A 7,276-nucleotide genomic window follows, 5' to 3' on the forward strand; every position below is an offset into this window, starting at 1 on the left:
TGAAAACAGAGTTATTATTGCTTCCCTTTGGGCGGCTGTGGGATCTCATATTCATGCTCCTGCTGTATTGTAGAGATCCCATTAAACAGCTTCTGCATCTGATTTAGGTTAAGGATTTGTCTTCTGTTCATTAAATCCAAAGAACCACATTATGTCCAGCACACAAGAGTTAAAATGAACTCCATCATTAAAATGTTGCTTATCTCTGTATATTATATTGTGTAATAATTTCAGTAGCAGACACTATATATCAGCTTTTGAGAGTTTCCTTTGTAATGCAGTGATTAATGTTTCTTTCTTCACCTGTCAGTCCTTTTAATGTTAATCCTGGCTGGTGGACATGATGATGGCTGAAAGGCTTTATTCTGCTATATGAAAAAGTCTTTACTTAATTCACAGACTGGAGTAAAGGGACAGAAGTAACAAGAAAGATGAATAACAACAAGCAGAGAGATCATTTTATTTGTGAAAAGAGGAAGCAACAAGGTGGAGATGAGTTAAAAGAAGAAGAGCATTGGACGGAGGATGGAGAGCAGGACAGAGAGAGACGATAAAACAGAGATGTGGAGCAAAGGGGAGGAGTTAAAGAGGAAATAAAGGCGAACTGGAAACAGAGGGCAGTGATAGAGGACAAAGAGGCAAAGAAAGAAAACAAAAGAGGAAAGAAGTGAAAAGAGCCAGCAGTAAGTAAACAGACTTTCAGATTTTATTGAACCCACACCTGAGTTTTTGTGGACTAGTGTTGCGTCTGCTGCTGTGTAATTGCTGTTGTCAGGTGATGAATGCAGCTCGAATTCATGACAAACAGAAGCTGAAGTCATTCTGGGAGCAGAGGATTGTTCAGCACAGCGAGCAGACGAATGGGGAGGAGAACCGTATGAAGAACAGCGCTTTGGCACGGTCAGCAAATACAAAAACATAACAAGTTCTGGAAAGTTCCTGATCCAAGTGTGTAATTTCATAGTGCGAACCCTGATTAACATTCCAGATGATTTCAGGCTGGAAAATATTTGCTTTTTAAAGCCTGTCTTTGATGTGTTGGATAGCAGCAGAAGGATGACCTTTTGGAGTGCAGTATCCCTGATTTGCATGCATCCCAGGAAAACCAAGATGGATGAAGTCAGCTTGGTTTCTGCCCAATAGAAACAATGTGTGCTGTAAAAGCACTTTTTTAACCAAGCATTCTTTGCTCCTCAAACATTGTTCCTCCAGCCCAAACAGTCATTTTATTTCAGTGCCTAACACTGACAATACTGCATATCTATATGTTTCAGTTTTATTAATACAGCAACCCACAACAATATGCTGCAATGAGACAATGTATATATATATGTACAATATAATGTACAATATAAAATATGGAAGTAACCTCTTTGATGCCATCTCCTGGTTCCTGGCTTTTGGCCTCATCGGGTGGTGACCTCCATTGTGAACTAAGGTAGTTTGGAGCCACGTGTTAAGCAGCTGGGTTGAGAATCAGCATCATTGAAATCATTGAGTTTAATTATCTTGGGGTCTTGTTCATGAGTGAGGGGAGACTGGTACTCCTACTGAGCTGATGTGAAACTAAAGCTGTCAATTTACTGGTCGATCTACCTTCCTGACCTCACCCATGACCATGAGCTTCAGGCAGTGACTGAAAGAAGGAGATTATGGATATGATATCCATAATTGGATATCCATAATTATGGATACGGGCAATGAAAATGAACTTCGTCAGAAGTGTGACCTCGCACTTTAGTAAAGATAGGATGAGGGGCTTGGTCATTCAGGAGCGAATCAGAGTAAAGCACTTCTCGTCCACATGGAAAGGAGCCAGTTGTGGTGGTTTGGGCATCAAATACCTGATTGTCTCTGCTTATCATGGCGCCCCAATGAAGGATGATGAATGGATGCTATCCTTGCACTAGAAATAATAGTTTATTAAACTAACATTAATATCAGAGTACAAAAACGAGCAGCAACTCATCAGCTTCCGTCCAAATATCCATAATAGACAACATAAATGGAAATAAACCAGGGACAGATTTTGTAAACCTAAAAGAAAAGAAAGGTGCTGGGGCTAGCACTGCTAGCTTCAGGGCCCATTTAACATATATAGCCAGTTGTGTTGCACACAAAAAATGATGTTCCCACAGCTCTGTGCCATGTCTACTAGTGCTGAGAGTGCAAGTACTTAATGCAGTGTTCTTCTGAACAATAGGTGTTGATGGAAATTACATAGCAGAAGAACTGTATGATCAAACTGCATGTTAGGGACTTGAAACTGTATTTTTTTTATCTTGTGACTAAAAGGCATTCTAACCCAAACCGTACACCAAAAAAGTTTTCTAATGAAACTTGCTTATTTCTAAACACCCTGGACTACCACCAGCTGACACACAGTTCATTATACCAGTTAAATTCCAACAGATGCAAACACTTCACCAGTTGAAATGTGACATATTGTGTTGCCAGTCAAAGCTTGTTAGCATAGCTTCCATATTCCAACTGAACATAAGTTTGACAGCATGATGGGTGCTTCCATATGCTGAGATGTTACGTAATCAAATCTATATGAGCTTGGTGAAGAGCTTTGAGTCAGTGTTTGATGATGAGCAGCAGGGTCCGTGAGAGGCACAGAGGGAAGAAAAGGGCATCAAAAATAAACTCAATAACTGCCCTTTGTTCCGTCTCACTGCGTCATAACTTGATTAGTTCAAAAAATGGCTCGGTTATGTTTCCAGCTCTTCTGTCTGTCATCACGGAGTACCCTGAGAATGTTGATCAGAGCCAGTTTGGCTATATGTTTGAATCCTGCAGATCAGCGTGAGTATTTGAGGACAGACAACCAGAACGCAGCAGATTAACCAATGCAAGATGGCGTGTGCTGACAGATGAGCACAGACACAACAATATTAATCCATCAGCTAACATAGCCTAGTTCTCGCTCACTCAAGCACACTCACACAGACTCACACACACACTTCCTCTCTTTCTGTAACACAATTATCTGTGACAGCAATGACCGAAGATCAAGTTTCGCTGGATGTCTGCACGATTACTTTAAGCCTAGGAGTTATGGTGTCAGGGCAAATACTGGACTCTGATGCTCATCTCGGCTTCCAAACATAGAACACATCCTAAAAAAAACAAATGACTTTTTCTTCTTTCACACATTTTAAATCTGTGCTTTACACCAACAAATGGACCGCAGTGCTGCTGCTGGGGAGCAGCTCTTTCTGTGACTTGTGAGTTCAGAAAAATGTGCAATAAATTTTTGATTAAAATGTGAAAATCTCTCAGGTTATGAAACATTTATATAGTGTAAAGTAGTTCCTAACTGCACAGTGATATATAGCTTTATGTAAACTATAGATCTAAAGAACAGCCCTGCTGCAGAGGTACAGGATTAATAATCTTTCCGGGGTAGAATTTCAATACCTCCTTTATTTCAGGCAAAAGTAAAGTTTCATCAGCGCGTAGTCAGTCAGTGAATCACCTTGTCTAGACTAAAATATCATCACTGGTTAAATGGATTGCTGTGAAACCTACAGACAGGGATGCTTCTGCTCTAATGATCATTGGGATCATTAATCTAGAACCACAACAAAGTAAAAAGAAATTGTGAAACGTATTGATAACTATTGGATAGACCTCAGTCCTCGAGGGCCGGTGTCCCTGCAGGTTTTAGATCTCACCTTGGGTCAACACACCTGAATCACATGATTAGTTCGTTACCAGGCCTCTGGAGAACTTCAAGACATGTTGAGAAGCTAATTTAGCCATTTAAATCAGCTGTGTTGGTTCCAGGACACATCTAAAACCTGCAAGGACACCGGACCTTGTGGACTGAGATTGCCCACCCCTGGGATAGACACATTACCAGCTTGGTTATTCCCATAATGTGTACCATAGCAGCTTAATGTTTGATTGCCTTTGTGCGCATAGCAGCCTCCTGACCTGGAAAAACTGAAAGCAGTTCTTTCAATTGCCACTTAAATGTGGTTCTGGGATCAATTCCGTATCAGTGGTTGGATGTAGCTACTAGAACTATGATATTTTGGCTGAGTGACATTTTGGCTAATATTAGGTATTTGGCAGTATATCTGCATTGGCATTTATAGCAGCCAGTATATGAAAATTTAAAAAGTATTGTGTTGGATTGTTTGTATCAGGTAAAGATCCTACAATGATACAGAGAAAACTACAACAATCAAAAAGTTCCCTATGTGCAAGTGCTACAACAGTGACAAGGAAAAACTACCTTTTAACAGGAAGTAACCTCCGGCAGAACCAGGCTCAGGGAGGTACAGCCATCTGCCATGACCGGTTGGAGGTGAGGCGAGACGCAGTGGAAGAGAGCCAGAGATTAATAATGACTAACAATTAAATAGAGTGTCTGTTGATTTGACATAGTTCATTTACCATAGGGCACTCTGCAACCAGATGATCTGAGTGGAGCTGAGCATAGTGTAAACAAGTAATCCACGATTTTTGTGACAATAAAACATTATTATTAAATTGCATTGTCAGAATATGTTATTAAGGACCTGTAACTACACATAAAATGTTAGAGAAATGTTCATACTTTGTGTGTCAGAAAGAAAAGAATTATTGAGCTACATATTGAATATTATATATCACTTAAAATCCTATATTATTGTGTGCTATGTTACCCATTGTTTGAAGGCCTGTTGGTGCAGCTTTATTAATTTGACCATGACCATTTTAGTTTTGGAGCATATTTGGACAAGAGGGTGAAGCACATCCATAAAGTGAAGGATTGTAGGAATGTTTGTATGTCTCTTCCTTTTAACCGTGTGGTGGATTGGTTACCTGTCAAAGGTAAACTGTGTGTCTTGCCCTGTGACAGGCGAGAGTGGCAGTCTACTAAAAAATCAGAAAGGTGACTCACTCACTTTTGGAGATAGCCTCAAGTGGCCATGTGAGGAACTGCAGCTGTTTTAAATACACTGCCATCTTCAAATATCCAACTTTACAATAGAAAGGGACGTATCTGTACAATCTGATACAGCAAATAGATGTTTTATCAAAAAAACCCAAACCCCCCCAACAAAAAACGCATACCTGTCACAGCAATTCACAGCAGCAGTGGCCACAGCTATCTTTTAAACATACATACTATTTTTACTCAAAAATAAGTCTAAGCTTAAAAGCCATACTCTCACTGCTGCTCATTGTGTAGCTCACACACCTGCCACTGCTGACTCAATTGATTCCCCTGAGGTACTTGTTGCTGCCTTCTCCCTGCTGAGTTGAGCTCAGTGCTTCATTGTATGGAGTGACACGGTAAGAGCCTCAATGTCACGCATTAATGCTGAGCATACAAGATTAGTTTTAACAACATAATTGCATCGTTCACCTGAACTGTGACATTGCTAAATCTTGTGTCATAGTATTATAAACCACCTTAAAGGGTTTCTGATGAAACCCACACTCATATCTCTTTTTTAAATAGGTATTTTCATCGTAATCACCGGCTAATTCTTTACCTCCTCCTTGTTTTTCTCTCTCCTGTCATTGCTGTGAATGCTGCCTTCAGACTGAGGGAGCAGTGGGTCATCAGGTTGGAGCAGAGGAATCAACACCTGCAGAGTTTCTTCGAGGAGAGAATGAGACAAGCGCAGAAATCCCAGCAAATCCTCGGAAAGACCGATTCACCCTGAAACCAGCAGATAAGCCAGAAGGTGGTTAAAGAAAGAACAGCTGCTGTCCAGATATTGTTTATGGTGCTAAAAAATAAATGTGTAAAGGTCAGACCTTTACACATTTATTGTCATTGATTTTTATGAAACAGAGGAACTAAAACAAACAAAAAACAAAACTATATTCAATATAAATTAAATCCACTAAAACTCCATGAACACTGTTATACTTTATTGCTGCCTGGTGCCACTGCTTAGCCAGTGTCATGTAAATATGTTGAGGATACCATGCGTTCTTAAATAAGTAAATGTGATGTCTATATTTGCAGTAATAAAACCAAAAGATTAAAAATGCTTCATGTGTTGGCTGTTATTGATGCCCTGCATTGTTGAGAATGAACAGTACTGGGAATTAAAGAATGGCAGTGGGTATTAAGAATAACACAGTGCAGCTTCATCACAGAGTAAACTGGCATTTAACCACAGAGCTGAAGCAATGCACAGGGACATGGACATTAACCCGGGAGACAGGCAGGTTTTTAGTGCTAGCAGTGCTAATGCTGGCCACAAATGTCATCTATGGAAGAATGTTAATCCTAAATGTGCAGGTAATATTACAGGTAATCCAGTATTTAACCTCCATTAGACTGTGACCAGTGTTTACTGAGTTCTGTATTTTAGGTTAATGATTAGTTAATTATTTTGTTTTATTTAAGTAACTAGAGAAATATACGTTTGCTCTTAACTCTGTGTTTTTCTAGTCTGGATAATTTCTAGTGCCAAAGTGAACAATGTATTTTCACTTTGGCACTAGTCTTTTTTCTTTTTTAAAATTTTTGAGCAATAGCAACTATTCTGTCTCAGAGTGATGCTGGAAAACAGATTCATGCATTTGTTACTTCAGGGCTGGTCTATTGTAATTAATTATTATCAGGCTGTTCTAAAAGCTCCCTTTGAAGCCTTCAATTAATCCAACGCACTGCATTGAGAGTGCTGATAGGGAGTAGAAATGGAGACCCTATCCCTCCCATAGTAGACTTTGTTCAATTAGCTCATAGTTAATCCAGAATTGTACTAGTATAAGTACACAGCCCTGTAATATCTCAAAGACCTCGAAGTATAATGTTATCCCTTTAGAGCACTTCACTCTTAGACTTACCTCTGACAGAGTTTCCTAGAGTTTCTGAAAGTAGAATGGGAGGCAGTGCCTTCAGCTATCAGCCTTCAGGACACAGATGCTCTGTAGTTTAAGATTCGGCTTTAAACTTCCCTTTTGAATCCACTTACAGTATCAGAAGGTGCTGAATCCTCCATTAACTATGCTGCTGATTCCCATGATGCACTGAGCACTTAACCTCCACTTCCCTCTTTTCACTCCCATATGTTTATATGCTATTAACATTAACATTCATTAATGGCATAAGTAAACAGGGTTATCATTTGCATGGACGTCTCTGTTTGTGAGCGCAGAAGCCCCACCCACACAGTCTTTAATCCCTCTGTTTGGGATCATAGAGTGCAGGCTTGACGCTCCAGTTAAACTAATTGTGCTTTTCCATATTTTCTATCATTAAAAACCTCTCAGACTCCAAACTGCTTTAAACACCCGGTTTCGGACATTTTATCAA

At 39.7% G+C, this 7,276-nt stretch overlaps 1 long non-coding RNA gene across 1 annotated transcript; it reads left to right on the forward strand.

Moving 5' to 3' along the window:
- Window positions 1-649: 649 nt before the first annotated feature.
- LOC308392436 lies at window positions 650-5,887 on the forward strand. The gene is made up of 3 exons (XR_013970803.1): window positions 650-683; window positions 776-900; window positions 5,546-5,887. It is a non-coding gene; the product is annotated as an uncharacterized lncRNA (long non-coding RNA).
- The last annotated feature ends 1,389 nt before the right edge of the window (window positions 5,888-7,276 follow it).

Source organism: Rhamphochromis sp. 'chilingali', assembly GCF_963969265.1.
Source record: "Rhamphochromis sp. 'chilingali' genome assembly, chromosome: 2".
In the NCBI taxonomy this organism is placed as follows: Eukaryota; Metazoa; Chordata; class Actinopteri; order Cichliformes; family Cichlidae; genus Rhamphochromis; species Rhamphochromis sp. 'chilingali'.